Source organism: Corylus avellana, chromosome 2, assembly GCF_965113065.1.
Source record: "Corylus avellana chromosome 2, dhCorAvel1.hap1.2, whole genome shotgun sequence".
NCBI classification, from domain to species: domain Eukaryota; kingdom Viridiplantae; phylum Streptophyta; class Magnoliopsida; order Fagales; family Betulaceae; genus Corylus; species Corylus avellana.
In genome coordinates, this window is record NC_142491.1 from 5,029,958 (window position 1) to 5,048,667 (window position 18,710).

General features: G+C 34.9%; 1 non-coding gene and 1 pseudogene across 2 annotated transcripts; both read right to left on the minus strand.

Annotated features, from left to right (window-relative positions):
- Window positions 1-3,952: 3,952 nt before the first annotated feature.
- LOC132176713 (putative disease resistance protein At3g14460) lies at window positions 3,953-11,065 on the minus strand (annotated as a pseudogene). The gene is made up of 7 exons (XR_015911576.1): window positions 10,414-11,065; window positions 8,880-9,043; window positions 7,031-7,364; window positions 6,887-6,976; window positions 6,028-6,790; window positions 5,684-5,771; window positions 3,953-5,549 (listed from the first exon to the last, which is right to left on the minus strand). The product of XR_015911576.1 is annotated as a putative disease resistance protein At3g14460 (transcript).
- Window positions 11,066-15,151: 4,086 nt separating this feature from the next.
- LOC132192261 (uncharacterized) lies at window positions 15,152-18,066 on the minus strand. The gene is made up of 2 exons (XR_015911586.1): window positions 17,551-18,066; window positions 15,152-15,721 (listed from the first exon to the last, which is right to left on the minus strand). It is a non-coding gene; the product is annotated as an uncharacterized LOC132192261 (transcript).
- Window positions 18,067-18,710: the final 644 nt, after the last annotated feature.

Genomic DNA, 18,710 nt, shown 5'->3' on the forward strand with positions numbered 1-18,710 from the left:
TAGGAATTGTTTCCGCTACATAAAGGAAAAGACAGTCAAATATGTCATTTTATTATAGCTCATCATCATAGCATGCGTTGAGATTTCAGCTTTGAGCGGACAAGCTGAAAAGATCGAGCCAAATGTGATGGAAAGAAATTTCATGGAAATTTCATCATATACTTTACTGTAGTTTAATTGAAGTTTATGACCAACGAAAAAGATCGAGCAAAATGTGATGGAAAGAAATTTCATGGAAATTGCCTTTGAAAAAAGAAGTCCACAACGGATATATATCCTCAAATCAATAGTTGAAGTATATAGGGCGCCCATCAATTACTCTTAGACAGCCTATAAAGTACGTAAAAATGTTTTGTACAAGAGGGTGAAAAATGAAGGCAATTTTCTTAAGGCTGTTTGTTTGTATGAAAAAAGCTGTAAATAGTATGTGAAAGATATCTCTCTGTATGCCTTTCTTTTTGTCTGAGAAGCTTTTAGATCGTGAGTATTGCTCTAGAAGTATGCTTCACTGCTGAAATTAAAAAAAAAAATGGCAATTCAAGAGCCAAACACGTCTTTATCAAATTTAATTTTTGAACATGAGAGGTACTGTACGTATGAAGTCCACAAGGGCCCTAAAATATGAATTTGAGTTGGTCGAATTCCCCATTCAAATATGAATTAATAAACATAAGTCCAGCCCAATTCAATATTGCATTCCTAAAATCCCCAAAAAATATAAAAGATTTGCTATTTTTTTTATGAAAAAAATTATTTTGCATCATGTTTCATTCCAACGAAAAACACTCCAATCAATCAGTATTGGACTGGAGTTTTTTTTCCTCTCTATTTAAATTGATTTTGTTTCAATTTAGTATTGATTGGAAATGGAGAACTTTATCTGCATCTAAAGATTTGCAAGCAATTTTTTTTATCATCAATCAACTCCATAACTGAAATGAACATGGGAATCTCCTTGGACGTCCAATTCATAAATGCTGGCAAACAAAGTCCAAAATAGTCACTAAGCCCATTATACATTATTTTTGGTGGAAAAAAGAAGCTCATTGTACGTATTATTTATTAATTTAGAGTAATTGCTCTAGTCCTGGGCATCTCTAATGGCTTCATGTAATACTCTTTTTAAGTGTTCACTTTTATGTGACAGTAAAAAATTACTATCGGATGAAATAATAAATAAAAGTACATATAACATCTAATGGTAATTTTTACTATCACATCAAGAAAAATGTACTTGGAAGTATGTTTAGCATTTTGCATAGGAAAAAAAGTCTTGGGTGGGGGGGAGAGGGAATGGGAATGTTATCCTCGATGGCAAATGACATTCAAATATTAAACATTTAAATAACATTCAAATGCCGCTCAGCGACTCGTGTTATATTATTCAATTTTTGGTGTTCATATGTGACAACAAAAAAACAGCATCAAAGAGTATAATTAAAAGACTTTAAACAGCCAAAATTGAAAGGTAAACCATCTATGAGTTTTTGTTTTTTTAAAAAAAATTAAAAGCAAAAAAGAATAATACCATCTCTCAATACAAATACAACCAAGCACCAAATGAAAAAAAAAAAAAAAAAAAACCAATCAGCAATAGTTCATCAATGTCCTGAGAACTATTTTGGTCTCTAACAACTTCCAGAAATAGCATTTAATTGAAGGCCAGTCAAGCTATTGTGGAGAACCAAGTTTCTGCAGCCGATATCTAGCGAAGCCAATCATGTGTACACTGAAGAAAGGATCATTGTCACAAGAAGAATTCAAGTAAAAGGTTTCTATTCCAGGAATTGAGAGACCAGAGGGAATCTGCCCCCTTCTTTACTTCAATTTCATATGCTGCCTTGTATTTGATCAGAAGTAGCCAGAAGTTGCTCTATCCCACTTGCTCATTGAAAAATGAGGAAACGATCATTGTCTCATTGAAAACTCTTGTGATGATAGGTTGTTGGTTGGCTGGGGAAAAGAAAGAACAAAAAGGAACAACATTAGCATAAAACAAGAGAGTGAATAATAATTGAAGCACATAGGGTGAAGACCAATTAATGCAGAAGCCAAATTTTTAATATATGATAGCTCTGCATTTTTCAGTGCAAGAGAAGTTAGTTGTTGGCATAAAGGGCCTCAAAACAGGTTAAACGGTAAACATGAAGAGTGAGGAATTTTGGGCAGAAGAGAAAGAAGAAAAAGAGGTCATATTATATCTAACACAAAAGAAACATGTTATAGAAGGTCTATGAAGTTACTAAGAAGCTCTACATACCAAACACCAAATACAAATTCATATTATCGAACCTCCTCCACAAGAAGGACACCGACAATTTCCACCATATGGACTGCTAGGAAGAGTTGGCTGCAATTGTTTGGTGTAGTTTCCAAACCACGAAACATCATTTGAAAAGCACACCTAAGAATCCTTTAAAGCAATACAACAAAATTAGAAATTAAATAGGAGCTAAAACCGCTACATCACATGGAAAAGAGATGCACGATTAAAGCACCTGATAATATGATCAAGGGGCATCAACCAGGCCAAAATTGGATTGATCATCACCATTTAATGCCCTGGCTTCTTTTTCTGCATCAAACATTAGGCATATCCGTCAACATGAAACCACATATTGAAATAACTAGAAAAGTCATCCATCTTATCTTAGAAAGATTTTATGGAAACTGACTTGTTCTATATGTCAAGTGAATTAAATTTCCATGGTATAATAAATAAACAAAATCAGATCTCTTAGCAAAAACCACAATCCGCATATGCGGATGCGGATAGCGATTTTAGAGTATGTGATGCGCTAATAATTGATTCATGTAACACTTGGGCAGTAGATAAATACAGTACAAAGTAAACATATTATAGAGTTAATTCAAAGCTCTATGTACCAAACACCAAGTAACAATTAATAGTACTAGATGAATCCTATAACACAGTACTAAACACCAAGGTAAGAACAGTAGTTTTTTCCATCAAATCCTAATCAAACTCCGGAAGTTTTGCCTTCTGGTCAGAGAATATACATGTCTAAGATCTCTCTCTGATCACTTTGAAGAATAACTCTCTCCTTGTTCCACTGTACACTTCTCGTAGTATTGGTAGACGGCTGCGCCAGAGAGCACCGCCAATGTCAACACTTGTCCGCACATCCTAGGCACAAGAAGTGGACACCTTTTAGTATCTCACACACAAACACACTTCTCTATTTTTTTAGATGAATAGCTCAAGAACTTCAGGCCTTGAAGAGATGGAAGTTACCTTGCAAGAATTTGAATTAGCCTATGGCTTGGTTTCAGAGGAGATCTTGTACACGAATAAGCTAGTGATGCCCCAATTCCTGATGCCCAGAGCACCCCTATATTAGCCACTAGGAAAAAACATGAACATACTAATTGAGAAGGAGGATTACTTCTGACCAATGCTGGTTAGCTTGAGCTCTGAGAACCAAGACTGAATTACTTCAGTCTTCTTTTTCTTCTTTTACCAAGTTCTTAGTATACCAGTGAGTAGAATCAGTGGGGTGGAAGTGGCTAAAAGTCTACATGACGAAGCAAGTATGTCACAGAGCAAAGTCCATTCCACTCTCTATGCAAACTGTTCAACGATGATGATTAAAAAGAAAAGGAATAAATAGATTGAAGTAAATGTAGTAACTTTATGATCAATATGTGCATGAAACGTTTTGTTATAACTACTACTATAGAGATAGTGATCATTGCAGGCAGTTTTGATTTGGTTTGTCTGACTTTTTGGGCAACAGTACAAAGGCCAAGATCATGTCAAAAATCCATAACCTCAGAATATATTCAGGAGCAAAAACTTAGCATTTATATAGTTTCACAACATAAAGGTTGTCTAATGTTAATTGAATTGATTTCTAAACTCAAAATGTCAACAAACATCAGTTTCCCTTAAGCCCATCCAGCACAGATGAAGAGGTCTTTAAAAACCTACTTCCTCAAGTCAGCAGTACATTCAACCAAGTTTGGAAAGAAAGCCACAAAGATCTTCTTTAGAGGTCTGGTCACGAGCTCTGTAACCGAAAATGATAGAGTGATAGACATAAACAAGCCACTGATAAATTGTTACAAACATCACGGCAGAGGGAAGTGGACATTTAGGTACCAGTATCATCAGTTGGCATAGACAACCAAATTCAAAGATCTCCCCATTTGTCTCCAGGTCATTTGCACAGTCTTCAATCAATTGCAGCCTGAACAAACCCCAAAATGACCTGCAAGTCGTCCATTTGCTTCACCACCAGAAATATGGATTTTTCATTTTTCATAACAGAATAATGCTATCTACTACTAAAAAGCTGCTTGAACTAACATTGTAAGTACACGAAAAAGGGAGTAGCAACCAGTTTTGCAAGTACATGTGACATGAAATGCCTCTGAACAACATCAACTAGTTGCTCTTTTGATGGGTTGGGCTAGCATCCACCTAGGCTCCTAGCAATCCAATATGCTAGTACACAAAAAAAGTGACTCAATAGTGGCAACAGATCAACAAGTAACTTTCTCCTATTAGAAAAACTCACAAGCTTAAAGTGTCCCCAATATCTCCACAAAGCAGCCATCTCCAGACTCCTTAAGTCAACCTTCTGCAAAGAAGATGTTTTGGTAGAGAACTTAACCATAAATAAGTTTAATAATAAAACCCAAAAACGTTTTTCACCTACCAAAAACATTGTACAACTCAAATGGCAAAATCAAGATTGAGCTTGTCCAATGTTAATTGAATTGATTTCTAAACTCAAAATGTCAACAAACATGAGTTGCCATTAAGCCACTCCGACACAGAGTAGGAGTGGTTGACCATCTGCTACCGAATCCATGAAAACACACAAGTGGAGTTTGTATTTCATTCTAAATGACCTGCTCCAAAGGCAAACACCACTCAGAATCCAACCGATTTAGAATCTTATGGGCTTTTAATTAGTTTTTTTTTTTTTTTTTTTTTTGATGGATTAAATTAGACAACTGGCATCAAATTAAAACAGAATTATTAAACAAAAATAATGGAAGAATAAAAAATTGGGCAAAGCATTTTATCCTCAACAAAGAGAGAAATTAGCTGGTTGAACAGAGAAAGTACCTGACAGTAACGTGGAGACTTTTAACAATCAATTCCAAATCAACCCATTTACGCTGGACAAATTGTCTTCAGTAACCAAATTACGTGCAAAATTCCGGAGAAAGAGGGAAAAATGATCACACAAATTGATCATAAGAGCACAAGGAGACAATGCCCAATAAATACACCTTTGAACCACCAATTGAAACAGCTGTGGCAGAGGAGCTTGCCACCAAAGCAAAAAAGACATCCCAACAGAATATTTACACCATTTCAGAGTTCTCGTACCAATGGTAAAATCAACTGCTTTTAACCCAGTTTGTACAAGCATAATTAACAAATCGCATTGGAGGATGATGAAGAGAATGGAACCCATTGATAAGAAGATACGAAAATAATGCCTAGGAGCAGTTGACCATCTGTAGCAAGGCCTTGAGCACACAAGTACAACTTGTATTTCACTCCAGATTACCTGCTCAAAAGACAAAACCCAACTAATATGAGATCTTTTGGGCTTTCAATTCTTTTCTGATTTTTGATTGGTTAAATTGGAAATTTGTGTTCAAATCAAAATATAATTATTAAACGAAAATATAAGGATAGTACCCTTAACCCTAACCCAGTTTGATCCGGCACAATCAACAAAGCCTATTGGAAGAGAATGACAGCATTTGACCATTTCATTTCGGATGACCTGCCCAAAATGCAAAACACCACTTAGATAGATAGAACCCAACTGATTTGAACTCTTTTAGACTTTTAATTCTTTTCTGAATTTGGATGGGTTAAATTAGAGAAATGAATTCAAATCAAAACAGAATTATTAAACAAAAATAAAGGAAGAATAAAGAAGAGGACAAGGCAATGTGTTTCATCAGAGGTAGTAGCTAAGAAAAATTAAAATAGAAACGGTATATTCATAAATTATAGCTGGCCGAAAAGGAAAGTACCTTGCTATACAATAAATTATAGCTCATTCAATCCGTACGTGGTAATGAATATATTTGTTGGGGACGTGAGCAATCTTGCGCCATTTTTCTCCTTATTTCCTTCCCCACTCTTTCTCCAACAAAGGACATTCGAAGATCCTTAAAGTAGAAAGGGAGGCAGGCAGCCCGTCTTCTGGCATGCACTCGAGCTTAGGGCAGGACGAGATATGCAATTCTTCAAGAGCAGTGAGGTGTTGAAGCCCCTTCTTGTCCAAAGATTTCAATTTTGGAAAGAATTGGACGTAAAGATGGGTAAGACTGGTAGGAAACAACTCCTCATTTGGAAAGGACTCCACATCGGTTTTTGCGTCCCAAAGCATGAATCTTCTAAGACACTGGAGTTTTTGCAAACCCCACCCCATTCGGTTCACAAAGAGTTTATCACAAAAGATGATGGAAATTTCGTTTAGATTGGAAGGCAATCCCCCTTCAGTAAATGACTCAACTTCTGGACAATCACGTATTTCCAATTTCTCAAAAGAAGGCTGTTGCCCTACCCAGTCCGGAAAACTTTTACCATCATAGCCCCTAATAGTGAGACTTTTCAAGTTCGAATGGGGCTGGAGACTATTTAAGACAACTATTTGCCTTACTACAGTATTATCTTTCGACCAATATGCCCAGCTCAATTCCAACTCCTCAAGGTACTTCTTATCCACCAAGTTTAAGTCCTTAGCATCCGTAAGAGATGTAACATTTTGGAGGTTCTTAATACGAAGTGATCCTCTCAGAAGATTAAGTTTTTTTTACTCTCCAATGCCACATCCACTATCTTTGCCAACCATAAATTTAGTTAATGTCTGAAGACCTTTTAGTCTACCAAGATGTCTTGGCATCTCCGTTATATTGCGAGTTTCAGTAATACCAAGATGACGTAAATTAATGAGTTTATACATATCTCTTGGCAATGCTACAAGAATAGAACAATATGATAAATTCAATGTCTGTAAATTATACAACTTACAAGAATATGCCCAGCTCAATTCCAACTCCTCAAGGTACTTCTTATCCACCAAGTTTAAGTCATTAGCATCCGTAAGAGATGTAACATTTTGGAGGTTCTTAATACAAAGTGATCCTCTCAGAAGATTAAGTTTTTTTAACTCTCCAATGCCACATCCACTATCTTTGCCAACCATAAATTTAGTTAATGTCTGAAGACCTTTTAGTCTACCAAGATGTCTTGGCATCTCCGTTATATTGCGAGTTTCAGTAATACCAAGATGACGTAAATTAATGAGTTTATACATATCTCTTGGCAATGCTACAAGAATAGAACAATATGATAAATTCAATGTCTGTAAATTATACAACTTACAAACAGAATCATGCAACCTTTTAATCCGAGTGCTAGAAATGCTCAAATAACGTAGATATATAAGTTTACTAATTGAATTTGGCAACTCAATTAAGTCCATATAGTGAGTTAGACTAAGCACTTGTAAGCAACTTGTCGTTAGTAGTGGAAATTGGGTTCCATATACGTAGCCACTCAATAAATTTAATCTTGGGACAGTGTGCAATCTCTTAGCCTCTTGAAAGCTTGCAAAATTCTTATGAAAAGATAAATGGCGAGTGTTGCTTACAATTTCAGGAGGACAATCATCTGCAAGGCTTAAAGTGAATTGTTTAGATATGAATGTTGCCAAATCACTAACAAGATCATGCATTATATATTTATTGCGATAGGATTTTTGGAATAATGATCTTGATACAAGATCAAGGAAGTAATCGTCACCAACTTCTTCCATTGTTTTATTTTTGGGTTGCGGCAAGAAACCTTCCACCATCCATAATAAGACTAATTGATTTTTTTTTTTTAAAGCATAATCCTTTGGGAATATGGAGCAGAATGCAAAGCATCGTTTAAGATGTGGCGAAAGAGATTTATAACTTAATCTTAGAGCAGAAATGATGCCGGTCTCAGTTGGTAAATCCCATAATTCACTTCTTAATACCTTATCCCATTCATCAACATCTAATTTAGACCACAAGAGAGCCCCAATCACCTTAATTGCTAAAGGTATGCCTTTGCACTTTTCTACGATTTGTCTTCCTTTTGCTTCTAGTTCTAGATATTCATTAGAGTTACTATCACGGCATGAATATTTTGTAAATAGTGACTAACAATCTTCTTGTGATAACTCTTTTATATGATGAGTTGCACTAGTGTGCATGACTCTTGCAACTTCGAAATCACATGTTGTTACGATACCTTACTTCCTTGTGCCCCAAATTTTAAAGCATTACTTAAGTTCTCCCATTTGGGATATGTCTTATCCCAAACATCGTCTAAAACAAGTAGAAATTTATTTCCTGACAACATCTCCCTGAGTTTAATTTGAAGCTGATCCGAATTATTAACATTACAAGGTGGCTGAGTTACTACCTCCAAAATTGACTTTATTACCAAGAACACATCAAATGGATCCGATACACAAACCCATATTTTTAGGTCAAAGTTCTCATTCACCCTATTATCCTTATATGCTAATTGAGCAAGGGTGGTCTTGCCAATTCCTCCCATGCCAACTACGGCAACCACACCTACTTCACGGTCACTCGCCACTCGCATCATTTGAGAGAAGCGAGTTAATTATCGCCTCCTTATCATTATTCCTTCCATAAATACTAAATTCTTCAAATAAAGAAGTCGTGGGCAGTCTTTCTGATGGATTCCCACCAACTCCAACACCTTCTCTTAGGCCCAAATTCTCCTTTTGTTTTACTAGAAAATCCAGTTTGTCAAGTAGCTCTTCTATCCTTTTTTCTACCTTCTTGGCAAAAGGACAAGTAGAGATGGGGTTACGTACCTTACATCCAAACGTTCCAAGTTCAGCATCCGACCTGCGTTGTAGGGCTTTGGTAGCAATCTCATGCAAGACGTCCTCTGCATCATAGACAACATCTTTCAGCGTATCAAGCCACACTTTGACATCAGGCTTTGTAAATTGCTTGTCCTCCGCATCTTCAGCCACTGCATTCACGGACGACAATTTTATCTTCAGCTTCATTAAGAGTCCATCATTCACTTTTCGTCCCCGAAAGAAGTCAATGAATTCGGGAGACGCCATTTTTTCAAAAAACACTTGGAGGAAGGGAGAGAGAAATATGCCTGCAATCTCAGCCATGTTTTGTGCTTTTGCAAATCAAAGGAAACGAAGGAAGGTGAGAGCAAAATGAGACTGGAATGCAAGCTATCTAACGCTTTCTACACTGAAGAAGGTATATATATAGGAAACATGCTCACGAAAGAAAACAAAAACAGTAATGGACCCATACGGCCCTACCCACGTGTTTCTTCTTTGCAATGTTGGAGGAAATCAAAGGAAATGAAGGTGGGTGTTTGACGTCAATTTAGTCGGCCAAGTTTTGTATTTATACATGCCTAAACCAAAAAATAGATGCAAACATATTAATTGAATATGTTTTTCAAAGTTATTTTGGTTTATCTCAATTGATTAAGATGAATTCAAGAAAGATTGAGCAGCTAGCTAGTAATAGAAGAATATTGCCCGGGTGCTATATATTATGAGTCGGATTTTAATATATTCTAAATTTATTGATCATATACAATAAATTATAATACATATCAATTATCATCTTCTCGAGGATCATATGCGCGCATTACAATATAGAAGCTAAATATGAATAAAAGAAATAAAGAAATTTCATGGACATTGCCATTGCCTTTGAAAAAAAAAAAAAAAAGAGATGGCAATCTATGAAAAGAAGATCAATAATAGTGGAGAGGCCCATATCCAAGTGAAAATGCATAAATAAAGATAAAGCAACCAAAATCGGACAAAGGATGGGCTATCCGCAAAGAGTCTTCAAATCACCAATAGAGATAAACGACCCACGGTTGTGCGCGTACAAAAAGAAAAAAAGATAAAGCAACTTTTAATACGTGAGCTTTGGATTCCATTGGTCGAATGATTTTTCCACACCATTAATATCTGACAGAAATTAGCTTGAAAGTTCTTGGAGTCAACCAGTTGGTAAATGCCATTCATTTCATACAATTGCCACGTCATTTAAATTTTAAATTATGTGATAATATATATACTATTAAATGTAACAAAACAAACACATTTTGAAAACTTCATGTATTGTATAAACATCAAAATGTAAGACTTGGTCCTCGACGAAAGAATTGGCCAAGGCAATCTCTTTACAATGATGTTAAATTTTGGTTGATCTCAATCATATTGGGATGAATTGAAGACAGAATGAATTCATGATATTGTTAACTTTGATTGGTTTCAATTTTATTGGGAAAAAAAGAGGAAGAAGTTTGTAACAACGATAAATTTCAACAACGATAAATTCCTCTTGCTAGCTTACAACAACGATAAATTTCAAGCTCTCTGAGATTAGGAAAAGCTCGACGTCTGTTGTCATCGTCAAAGGGAAACCATTTTTCCCACTTCGACATATACTTGAACCTTAGAACTTTTAAGGCTTCAAATGGCTTTACTGAAGAAGATCCGTAGCCATAAAACTCAAGACCCACCATAACAACTCCATTTAACCCAACAATAGAGAGGTCCTGCAGAGAGGGTAGTTGCCCAAGTGGGGGCAACCTGCAACACTCCTTACAGTCTTCTAGATGAAGAGATGCTATATTAGAGAATGAAGCATCCCCTACCCAGTTTGGAAAACTTATACCACCATAGTACTTGATAAACAGGCTTTTCAAGTATGGATGGGGCTCGAGACTATCGAGTACGATTTTTTGAATTTCTGAAGGATTGGTAACAACACTCCACGCATTTCACTCCAATACCAACTTCTTAAGGTACTTCATATCCCTCAAGCCTCTGCTCTTAGCATTAATAGGAAATTCAATATTTTGGAGCTCCAAAATAGAAAGTTCCAGAAGATTTGTAAGTTTTTCTAACTCTTCAATGCCATATTTACTATGTTTGTTGACCATAAATTTGGTTAATGTTTGAAGATCCTTTAGTCTACCCAAATGTCTTGGCATCTCCTTCATGTAATTAGTTGCAATAATATCAAGATGGCGTTAATTAATGAGCTTATGGATCTTTCTTGGCAAGGCAATAAGACGACAACAATGGGAAATTCAATATTTGCAAATTGCACAACTTACATATGGAATCAAACAACCTTTTAATCATAATGTAAGAAATGTCCAAATAATATAGATATTTAAGTTTACCAATTGAATCCGGCAACTTACTTATATCCTCATTGTAAGATAGAATGAGCACTCATAGTTGTAGGCATCTTATCATTGGTGATAAATGTTGGGTTCCAAGCATGTAGCATAAATCATCCCTAAAAATAGTGTGCAACCTCTCATCCTTACGAGGTTCAAACTTCTTAATATTAAAACCTTGTGGGAAATACAACAAATGGCGAATCTTGCTTTCAATTGCAAAACAAGAATCTTCTCCAAAGCTTAAGAGTAAATTATTTAGATATAAATTTTGCTAGAGTGTAAACATGACCATGCATTGTATAATTATTGCCACTTAATTGTTTGAATAATGATCTTGATACAAGAGTACGGAAGCACTCATCACCAACTTCTTCCATTGTTTTATTATCTTGAGGTTGTGGCAAAAGACCTTCCGCCATCCATAATAAGATTAATTTATCTTTTTCGAAAGCATAATCCCTTGGAAATATGGAGTAGTATGCAAAACATCGCTTTAGATGTGGCGAAAGATATTTATAACTTAATCCTAGAGTAGGAAGGACATCTCTCTCCTCCATTGATAAATTCCATAATTGACTTCTCAATACCTTATTCCATTCTTCAATATCTAATTTAGATGACAAGAGAGTCCCAATCGCCTTAATTGTTAAAGGCAGGCTTTCACACTTTTTTACGATTTGTCTTTCTATTGATTCTCACGCTAGACGTGCAACAAAGTTACAATTGTGGAATGCATATTTTACAAATAGCGACCAACAATATTGTTCGGGTAACTCATTTATAAGATGAGTTGCATTAGCATGCATATCCAATGCAACATTTTGATCGCATGTTGTTATGATGATTCTACTTCCATGTGCCCCAAATGATTCTCTCACTCAAATTGCTAGCAACAGTAATGCCTTATTTTGGGTTCTAAATTCTTCAACCCTAAACCTAAAGGTCTGCAATCTCATACCCTTATGGCACTCAACCTGTATGAGCTTGTGGATCGGCCCAAGTTATTGTCCCAAATAATGCTAACAAGCCTTTCAATGGTTTTTTCGGACTCAAAATGCAAAATCCAAATCAATATCAAAAAATACAACCAGAAAGACTTAGCCCAATGGCCCATGACCCATAACTCGCGCCCACTGATTAATTTATTTGTTTAGGTAAAGTCCACATACTATCTTCAAACTATCACAAAATTTAACAATGTCCCCTCCAAACTACCAAAACATTGTCAATGTCCCCCCTAAAGCTAGCAAAAAGATAAAATTGCGCATATATATTTCTCAATAAGACAAAAATACCTCCATAAATTTAAAAAATAATAATAATAATAAAAAATTAAAAATTAAAAATTAAAAAATTAAAAATTTTTAATTTAAAAAAAATGAATATTTTTTAAAACGAATATTTTTTTTAACAGAAAATTTTATTTATTTATTTTTTAATTTTGTTTTAGAAATTTTTTATTTTCTTAAATGAGAATTGTTAATTTGTTTAAAACGGAAATTTTTATTTAAAAAGTTATTAAAAAACAAAAAAAATTAAATTTTTTTCTTAAACATAGGATTTTAAAAAAAAAAAAAATCAAATTTACCACTTTGGATTTATTTATTTATTTAGTTTTAGGTTTTTTCTAGAACTTTTAGTATTTTTTGTTTTTATTTTACTAAGGATAGTTTCGCCATTGAGAGGAACATTGACAATTTTTTTAAGTTTGGGGAGGAAACATAATCAAAATTTAAAGTTTAAAGAGAACATTCTCAATAGGGTGATTTTTGAAAGGATATCTGAACATTCCCCTATTTGTTTTTTCCTCTCATTAGTGCTCTTCTCCATATTTCTCAGCCCCTCTTTCTTCACTTATTCATGGCATGACTTGGCAGCAGAAAATAGTTTCTTGTTTGCACTTTCAAATTGACTTTCTAATTTCTTTCTCTTTTAATTTTCTATGCTTAGGTTTTCTTTTTGGATAAAATTCTCCCCGTATAGGTTTTTTCACTGGAATTTTAACTTTAATATGTGAAAAGAATTAAAATTTTTAATAGGATTTACCTAGAAAGTGAACAAACCTGTTTTTCAACCAAATTGAGACACTTTCTAATACTTACACAGTTGCACACTTCACATTCATTATAGAACTTGAAGAAATTCAATAGAAGCGGGCCAAATGGCCTAAACTAGACCAAACGAGCTAGAAACTAGATTAAATTTTTTTTAAAAAAAAAAAAAAAAAAAAAAAAGGGAGAGAGAGAAAAAGTGCTAGAAACTAGCAAGAACCTTGCTAGATAAAACCACTATTTTCTATTGTATACTGACAATTTAAAGCGCAATTTGCTACCCAAATTGTTAGAGATCTCCGTCAATTTTTTGCCTAGCAATTTGAACAATAATTTATGAGAGAGCCTACATGAAATCTGTTAAACACTAGCCCAAACAGTAAGAATAAACCTACGAGTAATTAAAAAATACTCGTAAACTCTGTTCAAACAAAGCCCCCGGCAATCACAAAGATTTCAAAATATAAAATGGAGAAAACTTGACGGAATAGGATCGTCAATTTCAAGTGAAATGAAAAGAAATCATTTCATGGTCTATATTTTATTTTACTGATATAATGTAGTGCACAACAATTATGGTATTGTTTGCCAAAATTAATAAATTTTAGGCATAAAAATAAAGCCAAGCCCAAAGTAAAAAATACTAGAGTCCTCCAAAACTCAATTGTCTTGTTGGGGTAGCGATCATAATTTGTATATATTCTTTTATATCAAAGCAACTGATATAAGTGACCAATTTCCTTCTATGAAAATGATAGAAATCAAGCCCAAACTACTCATGTGCTTCCTTTCTACATGAGTAGTTTATTCAAAGCCCCATCGTGTTTTTCTTAAATGAAGAAGATCGGAAGCTAACAAGGAGTGAAGTAGAAAGGAAGCACAATCAAAAGTTGGCTGGCTCATCCTGGCAACCCAAACTATAGTAGTATGAACTCAACCCAATCATCCTGGCAATTAAACTATATATAGCTGAGAGATTTTAGCATTCAAAAATAGTTTACTTCAATTGAAAGAGAAATAATTAAATAAAAATACATTGATAAGATGCATCTTATTAATAATTTAAAAAAAACATTGCTGTGAATTACTCTAACAAGCACCTTCTTCATATTTTCCAAACGTCCAATAATACTCCTAATGCATCTGTTGAACAAAGGATGCAAGCAAAGTTAGTGAAGATTGTTGTTCACAATTACCTACCTAAATTAATAGGCAAACAACTGGATGTTTTATCCGCAAGTGCACGAGGTCAACATAGTAGTATAGTGTGTAAATACGGGTCATTCCCACGAGAATTGCTGAATCTTGCTTAAAATCAATTCCAATAGTAAACTAAAATAAAGATTGGGTTGAGTTCATAATGATAAAAAAGTAGGGCTTTGATATCCACCACTAATTATATTTAGCTAATATATCAATATGTCAATGTTTTGATCATGTTATGAATATCTAATGTTTGTCAACTTAATGGCATTGGTGTCTACTCTTTAAGCTATTGATTTTCCTAAACAACGAATTAGTCATGGGTGTCTACTCTAATTCTTTTCTCTTAAATAATGTAACATGAGTGTCTACTAAATTGTTCTTTAAGAAAACATAATAACTGTCAAAATCGACAAACACATGAAGCCTAGAGCATAGGTGTCTACTCCCGATTCCCCATGTTAATTAACCCAAGAATCGCAATGTGTATTATTTTGTTACTTATGTTAAACCTAGGACTCGGTCATCCAAATTGATTTAACTAATCCATACCACATGCACATGTTAATCAAGCACACATATGAGGAATTCATGAAACTAGGTGTTAATCAAGTTAAACATCATAACAAGATCATCACAAAGGCGCCAATATTGAATTATCAACAAAACATAACTAGAGCTTCAATCTAGCCCTACTAAATAATTTAGCTACACATAAAATTTATGTTAATCATCTTCATAAAATAAAATAAAATAAAGGAAAAGAATAAACCCGAAACTTGAACTTGAGGAGCTCCACTTCTTCTCCTTACAAGCATACCTATTCTAAAGACTTAAGGGTCTATTTATAGGCTTTAAAAATCCTTGACAAAGTAGTAAATCTAGAGATTTCGTAAGGTTTCAAAATCTATTACAATTGGGAGTTGGAAAACCCTAATATGGAAAGAAAGACATTCTAGCCACCACTTGATGTGTCTCCTACGCACGGGTGCGATCGATTGCAACCCGTGTGCACTCGATCACAGGTCTGCGATCGATCCTTTTTTGTCGTGCGCTCGATCGTTCATGGCCTGCTTCGTGCTGTGTCTTTCTGGTACTGTGCTCAATCGCAGGTCTGCTTGTGATCGATCGCATTGTCAGGGGGCTTCCATTTTGCCCTTCTTCTCTCTTTGAGCTCAAATCTTTTATATTTACTTCATTTTCTTCCAAACGCCTACAAAAGTATGGAAAACACAAAAATAAATTAAAATAACTTCATTAACTAAAACCAAATGATTAAAACATAAGGGTTGAAAATATAAATATTTTAATACTTAGCAAAGATCATCATGAGGAATACTATGCATATGTCCAACAATTGTAAGGTTTTCAACTCAATGATGCTTGTGTTAAGGAAATTGAAATAAAGAAACATATATGAGAATAATTTTCAGTTTCGCTCTCAAGAGATGTAGCAGTAGATAAACAATCTTTTTCATCTTTTTTTTCTTCCCTTAGCTTTCAAGTGACACAGTTGCCAACATTTCCAACTAAGTGCCATATATTATGAAGATAACAGTTAATGATATCTACTCTTAAAAGGTAAAAATATCTAAAAGCTTCATGAACATTTTTGTTTGTCTGATTATATCACTCTGGTTTGAAAACAAAAGAAATCAAGATAAAGCTTCATGATCAGCCAAAGTTGCTAACAAAGAAGCCAGCCAGTTAAAGCCCACCCGCGATCGGGGCCCCCATCAACAACACTCTAATTCAAGGCTCGATCACTGATCTGGCCCCCGAATCAAGTTTAGCCAACAAGGCGACACCATCAGGCTCTGTTTGGTAAAGAGTTAGGGTTCCCTCATTACTATTCATCGCCATTTTTCAAAAAAATCAACATCAAAACATTCTAACTTTTTTCACTTTTTATATCAAATCATTCACTTTTTATTATTATTCAAATAAAAAAATCACTACAAAACAAAACTTTTTCACTTTTTCATACCTTTTTTTTTTTTTTTTTTTTTTATCAAACATTTTTACTTTTTTTTTCACATCAATCTACATCAACTACAATGTCTAGGCCAACTCATTTACCAAACACCACCTAAAAAGGAGATCAAATCCTATCATCAGTCACGATTGCCACACAAATCCCATCTGTCATCGTAGTTCCCAAAGGCATTGTCATTAATTGATTAGACACACATTTAAAGCCTATATTTGAATTATCTCAAATTCAGTGGTACGATCACAATGCGCTTGTTGGTCTACAGTACTCCGACATGACCAATGTCCCATCAACTCCTTGGCTCGAGGAATACAAATAGCACACTTTTGCTGACACATACTACCTGGCCTGCTAGCACCACCCCTAATCTATGGATATAGGGGGACATGGGGAAATAGCCATCATGACTCGGTCTAAGGTGAAGTAAAAGAGCACGTGACGTGCTAAGCACGCCAGTGCAAAAAAAAATTTTTTTTTTTTGCATTAAAATATTAAAAGAAAAATTTCCTGCACGGCGTGCGGGCTCTGAATCACAACTCCTCAGTCTAATAATGAGACCTTATTTAAACCGCATGACATTTATAAATTAAGTTATCCATCAAAAGGGTGATAACTATCGTAGATATCGGAGCTATCTTATGCCGACCCTTGCCTAACCTCTTAGTCTTTTACAATTGTGAATCAGCCCACAGGTCAGAAAACACACCAACACTAGTCATAGTTAGTTCCTAATGGTTTCTATGGTATTAACAAGTACAAAAAGTAGCATCACTTCACAATTTATTAGCATATTAGTTTTTTAAAAGATTGAGGTTAGTCTTCTAGGGCAGTAAACTTCATGAACTTCCTATTTCAATCATCCACACCAATGATTGAATTGATTCAATAAATAGACTTCAGGAAAATCGAAGTACATGTATCAAAAGCAAAGTTGATAGATTTTGTCATTGCATAGAGTGCTCGCTCTTAGCTACGGTGAGAAAGCATATGCAAAACATAATGATTAGAAACAAAAACAAGCAAAAGAACATGGAATTGAGACGACATACCTTAGGGCCGTTGAGCTCCATCCATTCCCAACTCATCAAATTCGTGTAGGGAAAAACTTGCAACAATCTTTTATTCCTACTGCTGCTATTCCCGTAAATTTGAAGATCATCCTTCTTTGAATGGGTTAACAGATCGTACAAGACCAGCTGCCCCTCCGGATTCTGCAGAACGATCGGGATCTCCGAGAATAGATCGGTTGAGAGAGTTTGGGGTAAAGAAATCAGGATTTCCGATGAGAGTATGCCAAAATTTGGAAACGCACCTGAATCGGAATAGGGATTTTGGGGGCAGCCTGCTCAGTATATTCAATACCACTTCCTCAGGAAGATAGGTTGACATTGATGCGTTGCAAAGGGTAAAACTTTACCGAATAAATAAGTTAAAAAAAAAAAAATAAATAAATAAAAGGAGATGAAGCAAAACAACTTGAGAGAAGATATTATTAGAAGAGGCGTCTGGTCTCTCCCTCCCCTCTATCTAGGGTTTGTGGTAGACTGAGAGAGAGGGATGATGGAATGGCGTATTTAGGGCCGTTTGGGAGTGCGATTTTAAAAATTGCGTTATTAAAAATTACGTTTTTAAAATCGTTATTTTTTAAATTTGCATAGGCGTTTGGTAAAATATGTTAAAAAGTACTTTTTTATTAATTAAGTGTTTGGATAACATTAGCAAATAATTGCGATTTCATTGCCAAATAGGTAAATATTGCGCCAAATATTGTTTTAAGAAAAATCGTGATTTTGGTTTAAATTCGCACTTTTTCAAATAAGCACCTCCTAGTCAGCTTATAGAAATTGCAGATTTTTCCACGATTTTAAATTTTGCATTTTTAAAATCGCAATCTCAAACACTCAAAAATTGCGATTTAGTTTAAAAACGCAGATTATTCTTGAAAGACATGGGACACGTGAGTTCAGAGTTCCTCGAACGCCGCGGCAGTTAGCTGGCAAAGTGGGTGCGTGTTTAGGGGTCATGGGCCGTTGGGCTATAAGTCTTTCTGGTTGTATTTGGATTTTGCATTATGAGCCCCAAAAAGCCATCGAAAAGGTTGTCAGCATTATTTGGGTCAATAAATTGGCCGATCCACAAGTTCACTGGGTGTCTCATACAGATTGCAGGCCTTTAGGTTTAGGGTTGAAGAATTTAGAACTCAAAATAG